The sequence below is a fragment of the Apium graveolens genome, chromosome 1, assembly GCF_009905375.1.
Source record: "Apium graveolens cultivar Ventura chromosome 1, ASM990537v1, whole genome shotgun sequence".
Taxonomy (NCBI): domain Eukaryota; kingdom Viridiplantae; phylum Streptophyta; class Magnoliopsida; order Apiales; family Apiaceae; genus Apium; species Apium graveolens.
Genome location: NC_133647.1, coordinates 123,473,612 through 123,489,527, shown reverse-complemented (window position 1 = coordinate 123,489,527; position 15,916 = coordinate 123,473,612). Strand labels below are relative to the sequence as shown.

Below are 15,916 nucleotides of genomic sequence, written 5' to 3'. Positions count from 1 at the left end.
GAACTAAACTGGACACAAATTCGCATCTATACCCTGCTGATCAGCCAGGATACAGTGCAGATCTATATCCCATTATATAGATCCAATCGGGCACCCAGGCACTACGGCCCATTGATAAGTGGCATTTTATACCACTTAGAACGTCTTAAAATGGCTTAAATTGGTGTCTTGAAATCAAGTATTTTGTGTATTTGATGCGTTTTTCTAGTGTTTATGCATTTCAGGGTATTAGTTGTATTTCGGAGGAGGAATCATCAAGAATAAGCCTTGGCATGTGTTCACCATTGCGAGAGGAAAAGAACGGGCAGATTACGGTGAAGAAACGGAGCAAACCTGGAATTTTTCCAGTAGGGTCCTGCGCGCCCGCGCAGCAATGCTGAGCGGCCACGCAGCAGCCTTGCGCGCCCGCGCAGAAATGCTGAGCGGCCGCGCAGGGTCGGGGAAAAAGCTGAATTATTTTAGACTTCTACTTCTGTTTGGCTTCAAACTTCTATGTAATCTGAGTTTTATGGGACTATTATATAAGTAGATTTGAGACGTTTTCATAGAGAATATGAAGGAGATTATGTTTTAGATTGTGTTTGGCGCAAGAAGCGAAGGAGATAAGGAAGAAGACCGATTTAGCACACTGCAGCGAAGAGGAAGCATATTTTCTTGTGATTCTTGTTTCGTTGTAACATTGGATGCTAGTTTTCTTGCTTTGACTTATTTACTCTTGTGACGTACTCTGTTTTAATATAATTAGTTTAGTTATTATTTTCTTGTGTTGTTTATCATGATTTCATATGAACCCATGATGGCGATAAGTTCTATTATGGGCTAATCGTGATCATGGGGTTGCAACGGATTTATTATAGAATTCTTTAGTTAATTATTTAATACTTTAGTGTGTGATGATTGCATGATATCTAGTATTGGTTGTGCGTATTCGTCTTATGTGCGTCGCGAACATATAAGATAGGGTGTTAATCTCTTGTGAAGCGACGGTGGATCTTGAGATTTAGAACTTGCCATGCTAGCATAGGTTCATGTACGTTGTGCATGATTAGTGGGTAACTCTAACAGTTTTATTTGCCCTATGTAATCAAAAGGGATAACTTGTGCTTAAATCGTTGTGTTGTCAATTTCTGTAGACATATAGGAACTCAACATGATTGATGACTATTCAACTTCTATCTTAATTGTGGATGCTTGGTAGAATGGTATTAGTACAATGAAAGTTGGCTTTTATCAGCTTTGTGTTATTCGATTAATGTCATCACTGTCACATGCTAAAGGTAATAACAATGGCTATAGAAGGAAGTAATAATGAAGTTGTGATCTCATGAGTGTTTTATTATTGATAAATTGAAGTGTTAGTTAAGTGGTTAATTAAGTAGTTAATTATAGTTAATATTTAATCAACAATTTTAAGTGTTATTATCTTAACATTGAGAAGTAGTCATACATTGGTGAGTGAGTTTAATTAGACAATAACTTAGTCTGAGTCTCTGAGGGAACGAACTAGAAAGTATTCTATATTACTTGCGAACGCGTATACTTGCGTGAATATTAGTGTATGTTTTCGCCCTAACAAGTTTTTGGCGCCGCTGCCGGGGACTCGGCGTATTTGTTTAGTTTATGTACTTACCATCATTGGTCATTAGGACTCAGTGATTAGGACGTAGTAGTTAATTACTCTTTTCGGTTGTGTTTCAGGTACTTTAGCAAGCGTTTATGCAAACTCGTTCTCGTGCTCGCAAGAGGACCTTAGATACAGCTGAGGAGAAAGTCGAAGTTCTTGATACTCCGGAGAAGTTAGATTTTGAGGATTCGGATTCAGGAACTGAGCAGAAAGAACCAGTAAACACGGGAGATCGTATTGTTCAAGCTGATCCAGCTCTTATGGATTTTTCTCGGCCTAAAATTGATGACATTCAGTCAAGCATCCTTCATCCGGCTATTCAAGCTAACACCTTGGAAATCAAGCCGGGCACTATTCAGATGGTGCAGAATTCTGTTTCTTTTGGAGGAGCGGCAACTGAAGACCCCAACATGCACATAAGGAATTTTGTCGAGATCTGCAGCACTTTTAAGTATAATGGCGTGACTGATGAGGCTATCAAGTTGAGGCTTTTCCCATTCTCATTGAGGGATAAAGCTAAAGACTGGTTACATTCTGAACCAGCTGGGTCCATCACTACGTGGCAAGATCTTGCGCAAAAGTTTCTGGTGAAGTTTTATCCAATGGCAAAGACTGCTGCTATGAGGAGTGCTCTTACTCAGTTTGCGCAGCAACCTACAGAATCTATGTGCGAGGCTTGGGAACGCTACAAGGAAATGTTGAGAAAATGTCCTCATCATGGAATGCCGGATTGGATGCTAATTACTGGTTTTTATAATGGTTTGGGGGCCCAATCTCGGCCCATGCTCGATGCAGCAGCTGGAGGCGCCTTATGGGCTAAAAGCTATACTGAGGCGTATAATCTTATCGAGACGATGGCTGCAAATGAGCATCAAAACCCAACTCAGAGGATGACGTCAGGCAAGGTAGTAGGTATTCTGGAAGTTGATGCAGCCACCGCTATTGCAGCCCAGCTCCAAGCGCTATCAATAAAGGTTGATTCTTTGGCTACGTATGGAGTTAATCAAATAGCTATGGTTTGTGAGCTTTGTGCAGGTTCTCATGCTACGGATCAGTGTTCTCTTGTCAACGAATCTGTTCAGTATGTGAATAATTATCAGCGACAACAGCAGCCTGTGCCAGCGACCTATCATCCTAACAACAGAAATCATCCAAATTTCAGCTGGGGGAATAATCAGAATGCTATTCAGCCAACATATCAGCAAGGAGTAAGTAAACAGTTTAACCCACCTGGATTCCAGCAACCACAGCAGTATGCTACAAGGCAATCATATCCTCAACAGGGAAGTGCAGCTGCACCTACTAGTGCTGATTTTGAGGAACTTAAGCTGTTGTGCAAGAGTCAGGCGGTTTCTATCAAGACCTTGGAAAATCAAATCGGTCAATTAGTCAATGCAGTGCTCAATCATCAACCTGGCACTCTTCCCAGTGACACAGAAGTACCAGGCAGGAAGGAAGCTAAAGAGCAAGTCAAGGCTATTACCTTAAGGTCTGGAAAAGTAGCTGATGCTGAAAAGGCAAAAAAAGTCGAAGCTGAAGTTAGAGATGAAGAATCTAAGCAAAAGGAGAAAGTGGTGGAACCAAAGAAGACTACTGTTGAACACACTCTTCCTGAGGCTAATACAGGGGAGAAACAGCTCTATCCTCCACCACCTTTTCCTAAGAGATTGCAGCAACAAAAGCTGGATAGACAGTTCGGGAAGTTTCTGGAGGTGTTCAAGAAACTTCACATCAATATACCTTTCACTGAGGCGCTGGAACAAATGCCTAGTTATGCGAAGTTTATGAAGATTATTCTTTCAAGGAAGGTGAAACTGGATGACCTTGAAATCGTTGCTCTCACGGAAGAATGCAGCGCGGTTCTGCAACAAAAGTTACCACCAAAACTGAAAGATCCAGGAAGCTTCACCATTCCTTGCACTATTGGCAATCTAACTTTTGACAAGTGCCTTTGTGATTTGGGAGCAAGCATTAATCTGATGCCGTTGTCGATCTTTAAAAAGCTGGATCTGCCTGATCCAAAAGCCACATACATGTCGCTACAATTGGCGGACCGTTCCATTACTTACCCAAGGGGCATAGTTGAGGATGTGCTCGTCAAGGTGGATAAGCTCTTCTTTCCTGCTGATTTTGTTATTCTGGATTTTGAGGAAGATAAGAAGATTCCCATAATCTTGGGGAGGCCTTTCTTGGCTACTGGCCGTACCTTGATAGATGTGCAAAAAGGGGAACTTACTATGCGGGTCCAAGATCAGGATGTGACCTTCAACGTATTCAAGGCAATGAAATTCCCTACAGAAGATGAGGAGTGCTTAAAAGTGGATGTGATTGATTCTGCGGTTACTTCGGAACTCGATCACATGCTAATATCTGATGCATTGGAAAAGGCCTTAGTGGGGGATTTTGACAGCGATGATGAAGATAGCAACGAGCAATTACAATATCTGAACGCTTCTCCATGGAAGAGAAAGCTCGACATACCATTTGAATCTCTTGGTACTTCTGACCTTAAGAATGCTGAAGGGAAGCTCAAACCATCAATAGAGGAAGCACCTACCTTGGAGCTCAAACCATTACCTGAACACTTGAGGTATGCTTTTTTAGGTGATTCATCTACGTTACCTGTTATTATTTCAGCTGACCTTTCAAGTAGTGAGGAAGACAAGCTCTTAAGGATTTTGAGAGAATTCAAATCGGCTATAGGATGGACCATAGCAGACATCAAGGGGATAAGTCCTTCATATTGTATGCATAAAATTCTGTTAGAGAAAGGTAGTAAGCCAACTGTGGAACAGCAGCGAAGACTGAACCCGATCATGAAGGAGGTGGTGAAGAAAGAAATTCTGAAATGGCTAGATGCAGGCATCATTTATCCTATTTCTGACAGCTCGTGGGTGAGCCCCGTGCAATGTGTACCTAAGAAAGGAGGTATCACTGTGGTCGCAAATGAAAAGAATGAGCTCATCCCTACTCGAACAGTTACAGGATGGAGAGTATGCATGGATTATAGAAAATTGAACAAAGCCACAAGGAAGGATCACTTCCCTCTCCCATTCATTGATCAAATGCTTGACAGATTGGCGGGACATGAGTATTTTTGTCTTCTGGATGGTTATTCCGGGTATAATCAGATTTGTATTGCACCAGAAGATCAGGAAAAGAATACCTTCACTTGTCCATTTGGCACATTTGCTTTTCGTAGAGTTTCGTTTGGGTTATGTGGCGCCCCGGCCACCTTTCAGAGATGTATGATGGCTATATTCTCTGACATGATTGGAAATAACGTCGAAGTGTTCATGGATGACTTCTCCGTCTTTGGACACTCATATGTTGAATGTTTGAATAATCTGCGCGCCGTACTCAAAAGATGCGTGGAAACTAATTTGGTGCTTAATTGGGAGAAATGTCATTTTATGGTGCGTGAAGGCATTATCCTTGGGCATAAGGTCTCTAGCAAAGGTCTGGAGGTGGACAAGGCCAAGGTGGGAGTCATTGAAAATCTTCCCCCACCTAATTCGGTGAAAGGAATCCCTAGTTTTCTCGGTCATGCGGGTTTTTATCGGCGATTCATCAAGGACTTTTCAAAGATATCTAAGCCGTTGTGCAATTTACTTGAGAAAGATGTGCCTTTCAAATTTGATGATGAATGTTTGGCAGCATTCGAGACTCTCAAGGAGAATTTGATCACGGCACCAGTTATTACAGCACCAGATTGGACGGAACCATTTGAGATGATGTGTGATGCGAGTGACTATGCGGTAGGTGCAGTTCTGGGACAGCGCAAGAAAAATCTCTTCCATGTGGTCTACTATGCGAGTAAGACTTTAAATGGGGCCCAATTGAACTACACCACTACTGAGAAGGAGCTTTTGGCTATAGTCTTTGGCTTTGAGAAATTTCGATCTTATCTGCTTGGTACGAAAGTGACAGTATTCACTGATCATGCAGCTATTCGCTATCTGGTTTCTAAGAAGGATTCAAAGCCGAGACTCATTCGTTGGGTGCTTTTACTTCAAGAATTTGAGTTAGAGATCAAAGATAGAAAAGGTACTGAGAATCAAGTAGTTGACCATCTCTCTAGGTTGGAGAATCCCGATTCTACTTCACAAGATAGGACGTTAATCAATGAATCTTTTCCGGATGAGCAGTTGTTTGCAATTCAGGAGGAAGAACCATGGTTTGCAGATATTATAAACTATCTTGTCAGCAATATAATGCCGCTTAATTTGACATCCGCTCAAAAGAAGAAGTTTCTGCATGAGGTGAAGTGGTATATGTGGGATGAACCATATTTGTTTAGACAGGGAGCTGATCAGATCATCAGGAGATGTATCCCGTTCTATGAGACGGAGGGGATATTACGAGACTGCCATTCCACGGTTTATGGTGGACACTATGGAGGTGAGAAGACGGCAGCTCGTATTCTGCAAGCAGGTTTTTTCTGGCCTACTTTGTTCAAGGATGCTCATCAGTTTGTTTTAAGGTGTGATCGTTGCCAAAGAGTGGGAAATTTGTCAAGGAACGATGAGATGCCATTAAATGTGATGCTTGAAGTTGAGGTCTTTGATGTATGGGGAATCGATTTCATGGGGCCTTTTATCTCGTCTTGCAATAATCAGTACATCTTGCTGGCAGTCGATTATGTCTCAAAATGGGTCGAAGTTAAAGCTTTACCGATAAATGATGCAAAGGTAGTACTAAATTTTCTTCATAAGCAAATTTTCACAAGGTTTGGAGCGCCTCGGGTAATCATAAGTGATGAAGGATCGCATTTTTGCAACCGTAAGTTCACTTCTATGATGCAGCGTTATAATGTGAATCATCGAGTAGCTACTGCCTATCATCCGCAAACAAATGGTCAAGCGGAAGTGTCTAACAGAGAGATAAAGCGCATTCTAGAGAAGGTCGTTTGTCCGTCAAGGAAGGATTGGTCTTTAAAGCTCGATGAAGCTGTTTGGGCTTACAGAACAGCATACAAAACTCCACTTGGGATGTCACCGTTTCAGTTGGTGTACGGTAAGGGATGTCATCTACCGGCGGAGCTTGAGCATAAGGCCTACTGGGCATTGAAGAAATTGAACCTGGATTTAGATGCAGCTGGTAAGAAAAGAATGCTTCAGCTTAATGAACTTGATGAATTTCGACTTCAAGCGTACGAGAATAACAAAATGTATAAGGAAAAGGTGAAGAGGTGGCACGATAGGAAGCTACATCCTAAGTTATTTGTGCCAGGGCAACAAGTTCTGTTATTCAACTTTCGGCTCCGACTTTTTCCTGGGAAGTTGAAATCAAGGTGGTCTAGACCTTTTATTGTCAAAACTGTGTTTCCACATGGAGCGGTGGAAATTTTTGAGAATGATTCGGACCAAGCATTCAAGGTTAACGGTCAGCGGTTGAAGCACTACTATGGGGACATGGCAAACCGAGAGGTGGTTAGTGCCATTTTGTTGACTACTTGAGAAAGGTACGGAACGTCAAGCTAATGACGAAAAAGAAGCGCTGCGTGGGAGGCAACCCATGAATTGTTGTTACAGAAACCCTTAGAAGTTAATAACCTATCCAAAAACACAAAAAAATCAGAAAACAGGGGCTGAAAAAAAAAAAATCCAGAGACCCTCTGCGCGCCCGCGCAGCTTGCTGCTCGCCCGCGCAGAAATGCTGAGCGGCCGCGCAGGGGTCGAGTTCCAGAAAATTTTTTATAGTTCAGAAAAAAAAAAAAACAAAACACAAAAACCCATCACAGCCCATAAACCCACGAATTCTTTTCCCATTACCCCATGATTTTATCCCTCAACCCCACTCATAATCTAATTTAACCTACTCCACACCCTATATATACATACACCTATCCCACATATCTCCCACAAACTTCCTACACTTAAACCCTCTCATAAATATCAAAAATCAGTTCTTACACATTTTTATTCACAAATCAATGGCACCCAAGAGAGCACGCACTATTGACAGCAGCAGCACAGTTCCTACTGCTGATTCATCAGGGGGTACTGCTGCAAGGCCTCGGTTAACTGACAGAGCTGCGGAGGAGGAGTACACTAGGCTGTTGGGGAAGCCGATTCTGAAGGAGAGGGAGTTTTTACCATCAGGGAGGGATGGTGAGTTGTTGCTCATGATTGCAGAGAAGGGGTGGATAACTTTTTGTGAGTCACCCGAAGCAGTACCGATGAGTGTTGTTCGCGAGTTCTACGCGAACGCGAAGGCTGAAAAGAATGGGTTTTCTGTAGTTCGTGGGCTGACGGTTGATTATCATCCTGCGGAGATTCGCCGTGTGATTGGACAGCGAGAGAAAAAGCCCGAGGAGGAGAACTGGAATGAAAAGACTGCTGAAGATTTTGACTTGGATTTGATTTGTGCGACTCTCTGTCGACCGGGCACAGTTTGGAACCGCAGTCCAGCCAATAATGAGTACCGTCACTTTCCGGCGATCGCCATGAACAGGTATGCCCGTGCATGGAATGCATTTATATGTGCTAATATTTTGCCTTCTTCACATGCACACGAGGTCACAGTTGAGAAAGCACAGTTGTTGTGGGGAATTCTGAATGAGGAATACTATGTGTACCTTGGTGAGTTTATCTACCAAGGAATTCTGAAGTTTTTGAGGGGAGCAAAGCATATGAACATCCCTTATGCATCTACGGTTACGAAGCTATGCCGAGCAGTAGGAGTGAACTGGCCGGCTCATGAGCAGTTGCAGTTTCCAGCAGCTCCGATAGATTATGGCACTCTGAATGGGATGCAGGAGTGGACCGGTGGTAAGCCTGAGGAGCATGGGCTGGGTTATCGTCTTCCAGGAGGACGTCCAGCACGAGGTGCTACTATGGCTAGGCCAGGGCGTGGTGAGGCTGGTTCTTCGAGAGCTCAGGAGGGTGCTGGGATGGGTGATGCCCAGTATAGGAGGCTTTCACGACGGATGGATGCCATGTATGAGACGCAGAGCAGGTTTGCTCAGGAGCTCACTCTTGCGTTAGGGACTGCTTTTCGAGGCCTTGGAGCTGATATCCAGTGGCCAGTTTTTGGTGAGGACTCTGCATACCCGCCGCCTGATACTCCACCCACTGAGGGTGATGATGATGATGACTCCGAGTACGTATACCCTGTGTTCCTTTCTACTACCTTCACTGGGGACAGTGAAGATTTTAAGTTTGGGGGTGGTAGTTAAGGAATATTTTGTGTGTGTCATATAGCTGCATATTCATGATAGTTAGTTCATATAGTTGCATAATTTTTGCCATATAGTTTTTTTTATATAGCTTTATTTGTTTGTCATATCATATAGCTCATGCATATACCATGATCCCTTTTGCAATGATTTATCGACTGAATTGTGATATTGATGCGAGTGTAGTGATAGCATTAAAGTGATATTAAGTTGTGTAGGTTGATATGCATGCTAGAAGCACTTGTATTTTCACTAAGTCTTAGAGAATGCTTAAGGGCTAGATTGTTGTTATGATCTGATTATTTTCGAGGATAATCTATTTATTATGCTTAGAATTTGATAATAGGTTCTTAGTGGTAAAGGCATGAAAAAGAAAAAAATAATGGAGTAAAAATGGAATTTGTTGCTAGTTGTGGCTAGGCGTCAAATGGCTAGTAGCCGGCTCGCATGTTATGCGAGTAGTCTAGGGTTGAGCAAGATGGAGCGAAACGCACTTGCTCAAAAAAAAAAAAAAAATTGCATAATTGATCAAGAGTGGGTTCTTTGGTATTCGAGTTATTAAGTTCTTAGGGGACTTTGTGCCTAGTGACCTAAGGCTTTTAGAGTCTGGGATCCGCTAACCTAACGCTCGTTACATGGATATCATTGTATAAGTCTTTTGTGGACCTCACTCATTGCACGATCAAATAAGCATTTGAGTTGTAAATAAAAAGCACGATTCCGTAGTAAGCTCCAGAGTTCTTGTAGTGTTGTATATCACTTTGTGCCTAGAATTTTTATTCTTTGTATAATCGTAGGATTGCCTTGAGGATAGTCTAGTCATTATAATTGGTCTAGTTCTGAAGCATATCTGTTAAGCATTTGCACACACCACGTTTCTGGCTGTATGTCCGTTTGCATGAGTTTATTGATCTTTAGTGTCTAACTGCATTCGTTGAGACGTGACAATTTGGTTGGTTAATTGTAGTAAGGGGGATCTTTGCATTTTCATATAGATTGCATTCATGCATATTTTTATTTGTTTTGAGTCTGTGATGCTTGAGGACAAGCATCGATTTAAGTTTGGGGGTGTGATAAGTGGCATTTTATACCACTTAGAACGTCTTAAAATGGCTTAAATTGGTGTCTTGAAATCAAGTATTTTATGTATTTGATGCGTTTTTCTAGTGTTTATGCATTTCAGGGTATTAGTTGCATTTCGGAGGAGGAATCATCAAGAATAAGCCTTGGCATGTGTTCACCATTGCGAGAGGAAAAGAACGGGCAGATTACGGCGAAGAAACGGAGCAAACCTGGAATTTTTCCAGTAGGGTCCTGCGCGCCCGCACAGCAATGCTGAGCGGCCGCGCAGCAGCCTTGCGCGCCCGCGCAGAAATGCTGAGCGGCCGCGCAGGGTCGGGTAAAAAGCTAAATTATTTTAGACTTCTACTTCTGTTTGGCTTCCAACTTCTATGTAATCTGAGTTTTATGGGTATATAAGTAGATTTGAGACGTTTTCATAGAGAATATGAAGGAGATTATGTTTTAGATTGTGTTTGGCGCAAGAAGCGAAGGAGATAAGGAAGAAGACCGATTTAGCACACTGCAGCGAAGAGGAAGCATATTTTCTTGTGATTCTTGTTTCGTTGTAACGTTGGATGCTAGTTTTCTTGCTTTGACTTATTTACTCTTGTGACGTACTCTGTTTTAATATAATTAGTTTAGTTATTATTTTCTTGTGTTGTTTATCATGATTTCATATGAACCCATGATGGCGATAAGTTCTATTATGGGCTAATCGTGATCATGGGGTTGCAACGGATTTATTATGGAATTCTGTAGTTAATTGTTTAATACTTTAGTGTGTGATGATTGCATGATATCTAGTATTAGTTGTGCGTATTCGTCTTATGTGCGTCGCGAACATATAAGATAGGGTGTTAATCTCTTGTGAAGCGACGGTGGATCTTGAGATTTAGAACTTGCCATGCTAGCATAGGTTCATGTACGTTGTGCATGATTAGTGGGTAACTCTAACAGTTTTATTTGCCCTATGTAATCAAAAGGGATAACTTGTGCTTAAATCGTTGTGTTGTCAATTTCTGTAGACATATAGGAACTCAACATGATTGATGACTATTCAACTTCTATCTTAATTGTGGATGCTTGGTAGAATGGTATTAGTACAATGAAAGTTGGCTTTTATCAGTTTCGTGTTATTCGATTAATGTCATCACTGTCACATGCTAAAGGTAATAACAATGGCTATAGAAGGAAGTAATAATGAAGTTGTGATCTCATGAGTGTTTTATTATTGATAAATTGAAGTGTTAGTTAAGTGGTTAATTAAGTAGTTAATTATAGTTAATATTTAATCAACAATTTTAAGTGTTATTATCTTAACATTGAGAAGTAGTCATACATTGGTGAGTGAGTTTAATTAGACAATAACTTAGTCTGAGTCTCTGAGGGAACGAACTAGAAAGTATTCTATATTACTTGCGAACGCGTATACTTGCGTGAATATTAGTATATGTTTTCGCCCTAACACCCATCTCAAGGATCCGGTTATGTCCCGGTCCTTAGGATTAAGTAAACTTAATCCCCAAAGCATTATTATCCAGTCCATGGAATAACAACCGGAACAATCGGTATGCTTTGACATATTCTAATCACCCGAATACATCAATATTTGTGAGTAACAATTGGAATATGAACAATGGATTCAAATGAAAAGGAGAAATCAAGAATCAAAATGAAATATGAACATGAGAATCAAAAGAGTGCAAGCGTAATAAAAATCTGAAGAAATATCACTATTTTGAAAGTAGAATAGGGGAAATAATTAAATTCGAATTTCTAAATTAATAAAATAATTTTAGAAATTAATTATAATAATTTTCAGGATTTAAAACTAATTTTTATTTGATTTTTAGAATTAATAAAACTAATTTTTGATTTTATAAAATATAATTAAATAATAAATTAATCAGAAACATGAAATAGGGATTGGATTCAGGGTTTTCCGGATCAAACCCGGGTTGTTTTTCGGGTTAACAACCGGGTCGATGAAGAACAGTCGTCATGGCTACCTAGAAACCGGCGCCGGCGAGCTTTTCCGGAGAGCAGAAAACACAATCAAAACGTAACAATTTCAGGACGTTTCTAACTGCAACTCTTTCTACTCCTTCTCTGCTACATCACCGTCAAATCCTCTGCAGCCCACGGTTGCTCCGTCGTCTTCTCCGGCTAAACCAGGCAAAACCCGGTGAAACTCCGGTGATTTCGATTCGGCATCAAAACGAGGTCATTCGAATCAATTCAACCCTCCATATCATTCAAAATTCAACCAGCAATTCACCCGTATCATTATCTAATCCAATCAATACCTCTATCCGATTCTCCGGCCAACTCAACAATTTTCCGGCCAAATCTCGAAATACCGATTTTGAATACGAAAAATTACGATTAATATCTTAAAATAACGCTCTCGTGTTCCAGAATCACTTCCGATCATCAACAAAAATAAAAAATGTTTATAAAATAACAGAAATGAAATCAAAAATTAATAAACACCAAGAACTCGAATTACTACCTCTAGGGGTTATATGAATCAATTGAACACACAAAATCATTCCTTAACTTGATATAAAACTACTGGAACCATCAAAACAACCAAACGATTCTTAAATTAAAAACCCCTAAATCCCACATAAACCCTAAAAAATCGAATTGAGAATCACACACTGAAACATGAAATTGATTATACGAATAGAAAATAGAGATCAATAGGATCGCTTTGAGTACTCAGATGAAAGATTTGGTGCACAGAATCACTATGAAATCGCTGCTTGAATCCACGAACTCAAGAACCCTAATTCTGGAAATTTGGGGAAATTTATGAATTTTTCTGATTTTTAATTAATTAATTAATAATAATTAGGCTATTTATAGTAGTAAAATTAATACTCCTAATTAAAATTAAGGCCCTAATTCTACACTTTTTAAAATTAATAAGCCCCTAATTTTATAATTTTTGAGTATTAAAATTTAATTTATAAATATTTTATATATGCAATATATATGCCAAAATTTCCCAAAAATTGTGAATAATGCAAAAATACAAAGAAATGGTATAAATAAAAGTCCTATAATTTTATAAAAATAAAAATGTGATTTTTGTGGGGTTTTTAACACCCAATGGGGCCCGGAAAAGTCATTTTTCGCAAAATGAGAAAATTTATAAAATACCTAGATGTTCAGAATAATGCGATGGTAAAAGACGTTTGATGAAAAATAAGGCCCATTATTTTATTTGAAATACCAGCTTTAAAATCATGGTTCGAGTCATAAAACGCTTAAAATAAAAGCTATGAATGCAAAATAAAATACCTTAAAAATATCTTAAAAATACCGGAACAACACAGAATGCACATAACACATAGCAATTAGGGTTTGACAGATAATTTCACATAAATGACATATTAACACACATAATTTAGTATAAATATGATATAATACAGACGTAATTTTCCCATACGTTACCTCCTTCCCCCTTAATAGGATTCTATCCTCAGAATCTTACTATGAAAACAATTGAGATTATTTCTCTAACATTTCACTCTCAAGTTCCCAAGTTGATTCTTCAACCATAGGGTTTTTCCACAAAACTTGCACTAAAGATACAGACTTATTTCTCAACATTTTCTCTCGCCGATCTAAAATTTTTATCGACCATTCTATAAAAGACAAATCAGGTTGGATATCTACCGGTTCATACTCGATTACATGCCTAGAATCAGGATTATATCGTTTAAGCATCGACACGTGAAACACATTATGAATATGTTGCATATGAGGCGGTAAAGCTAATTCGTATGAAACTTTTCCTACTTTCTTCAAAATTTCAAACGGTCCGACGTATCATGGCTTTAATTTACCCTTGTTGCCAAATCTGGTCAATCCTTTCCATGACGATATTTTGAGTAACACGTGCTCTCCTTCCTGGTAGTCCATATCCTTCCTTGCTTGATCTGCATATTTGTGTTGCCTGTTTTGTGCTGCATCCAATCGTTTTCGAATAAGTTCTATCTTTTGTTTAGTCTGTTAGATTAATTCTGGACCCAAAACCTTGCGTTCTCCAACTTCATCCCAATATACTGGTGATCTGCATTTTCTTCCATATAACGCTTTGTACGGTGGCATTCCAATGCTTGCGTGATAACAGTTGTAAGAAAATTCAACCAAAGGTAAATGCTCATCCCAACTGCCTTCGAAATCAATCGCACAAACTCGTAGCATGTCTTCAATTGTTGGGATAGTTCTTTCTCTTTGCCCATCGGTTTGCGGATGATAAGCGGTACTCATGTTTAATTTAGTTCCAAGGCATTCTTGAAATTGTCGCCAAAATCTTGAATTGAAACGGGGATCTCGATCAGACACGATAGATATTGGAACTCCATGTCGCATCACAATTTCCTTGAGATACAAGTGCACTAGCTTGTCGAGCGAAAATCTTTCATTAATCGGTAGAAAATGTGCCGACTTCGTTAATCTATCAATGATTACCCATATCGCATTATGATTGGCTTTAGTCCTTGGTCGTCCTATCACAAAATCCGTCGCTAGATGTTCCCATTTCCATTCTGGAATATCTAATGGTTGTAGTAATCCGCTTGGACGTTGATGTTCCGCTTTAAGTCGCTGGCATGTGTAGCATTTACTTACCCATTCCGCTATCTCCTTCTTCATATTTGGCCACCAAAAGTTTTTTTCAGATCACGATACATTTTTGTACTTCCTGGATGAATGGAATATTTCGAACTGTGCGCATCTCGCATTATTTCTTCTTTCAGTTCTGTCACGTTGGGGATCCAGATTCTTGATGCAAAGCATAGGATTCCTTCATTATCCTTCTGAGTTGTGATTTCTTCTCCAGTTAAGTCGTCATCTTGACTCATCACTTCTTCTTCACAGCGGTGAATCTTTTCCAATAACTCCGGTTGAAAAGTCATAGCATAGATAGCTTCAAAAGATTCATTGGGAACACGAATTTCGATTTCCAACTTGTCAAATTCTTTGGCTAATTCTTCACATGAAGTTAACAAATTCAATCTTTCTTTCCAGCTTAGTGCATCTGCCACAACATTCGCTTTCCCAGGATGACAACTGATCGTAACATCGTAATCTTTAATCGATGTCAGCCATCGGCGTTGTCTCATGTTCAGTTCCTTTTGCGTAAAGATATACTTCAGGCTTTTACGATCCGTGTAGATTTCGCATTTTTCACCGTAGAGATAGTGTCTCCAAAGTTTCAATGCAAATACGATCGTTGCTAATTCCAGATCATGCGTAGGATATTTCTGTTCATGAGGTTTGAGTTGTCTCGAAGCATATGCAATGACGTTACCGTGCTGCATCAGTACACATCCTAATCCACGATATGAAGCATCACTGTAAATGACAAAATTTCTATGCTCGTCTGGCAATACAAGTACCGGTGCGGTTACTAATCGATAATTCAGCTCTTGGACTTTTTTCACATTTGTCATCCCATACGAACTTTTCACTTTTCTGAGTTAACTTGGTCAACGGCGTTGCTATTTTCGCAAAATATTTGACAAATCTTCTATAATATCCTGCCAATCCCAAGAAACTTCGAACATCTGTCGGTGTCTTTGGCCTTTCCCAACTCAACACAGCTTCAATCTTCGCTGGATCGACTTGAATGCCTTCTCTACTGATGATGTGCCCTAGAAATTATACTTCCTTTAACCAGAACTCACATTTTGAGTATTTCACGTACATTTGCTCTCTTCTCAGAATTTCCAAAGCAATCCTCAAGTGCTCAGTACGCTCTTCTTCCGTCTTTGAGTAAATCAAGATGTCATCGATAAATACAATCATGAATTTATCCAAGTATTTCTTGAATACCCTATTCATCAGATCCATGAATGCTGTTGGTGCGTTGGTCAAACCGAATGCCATTACAAGAAACTCGTAATATCCATATCTAGTACGGAACGCAATCTTGGGAATATCTTCAGCTTTAATCTTTAATTGATGATTGCCCGATCGCAAATCTATCTTCGAAAACCATGCAGCTTCTTTTAGCTGATCGAACAAATCGTCGA

General features: G+C 39.9%; 1 non-coding gene across 1 annotated transcript; it reads right to left on the bottom strand.

Moving 5' to 3' along the window:
• Positions 1 to 2,241: 2,241 nt before the first annotated feature.
• On the bottom strand, positions 2,242 to 2,348 carry LOC141683497 (small nucleolar RNA R71). Its single transcript, XR_012560318.1, has one exon. It is a non-coding gene; the product is annotated as a small nucleolar RNA R71 (small nucleolar RNA).
• Positions 2,349 to 15,916: the final 13,568 nt, after the last annotated feature.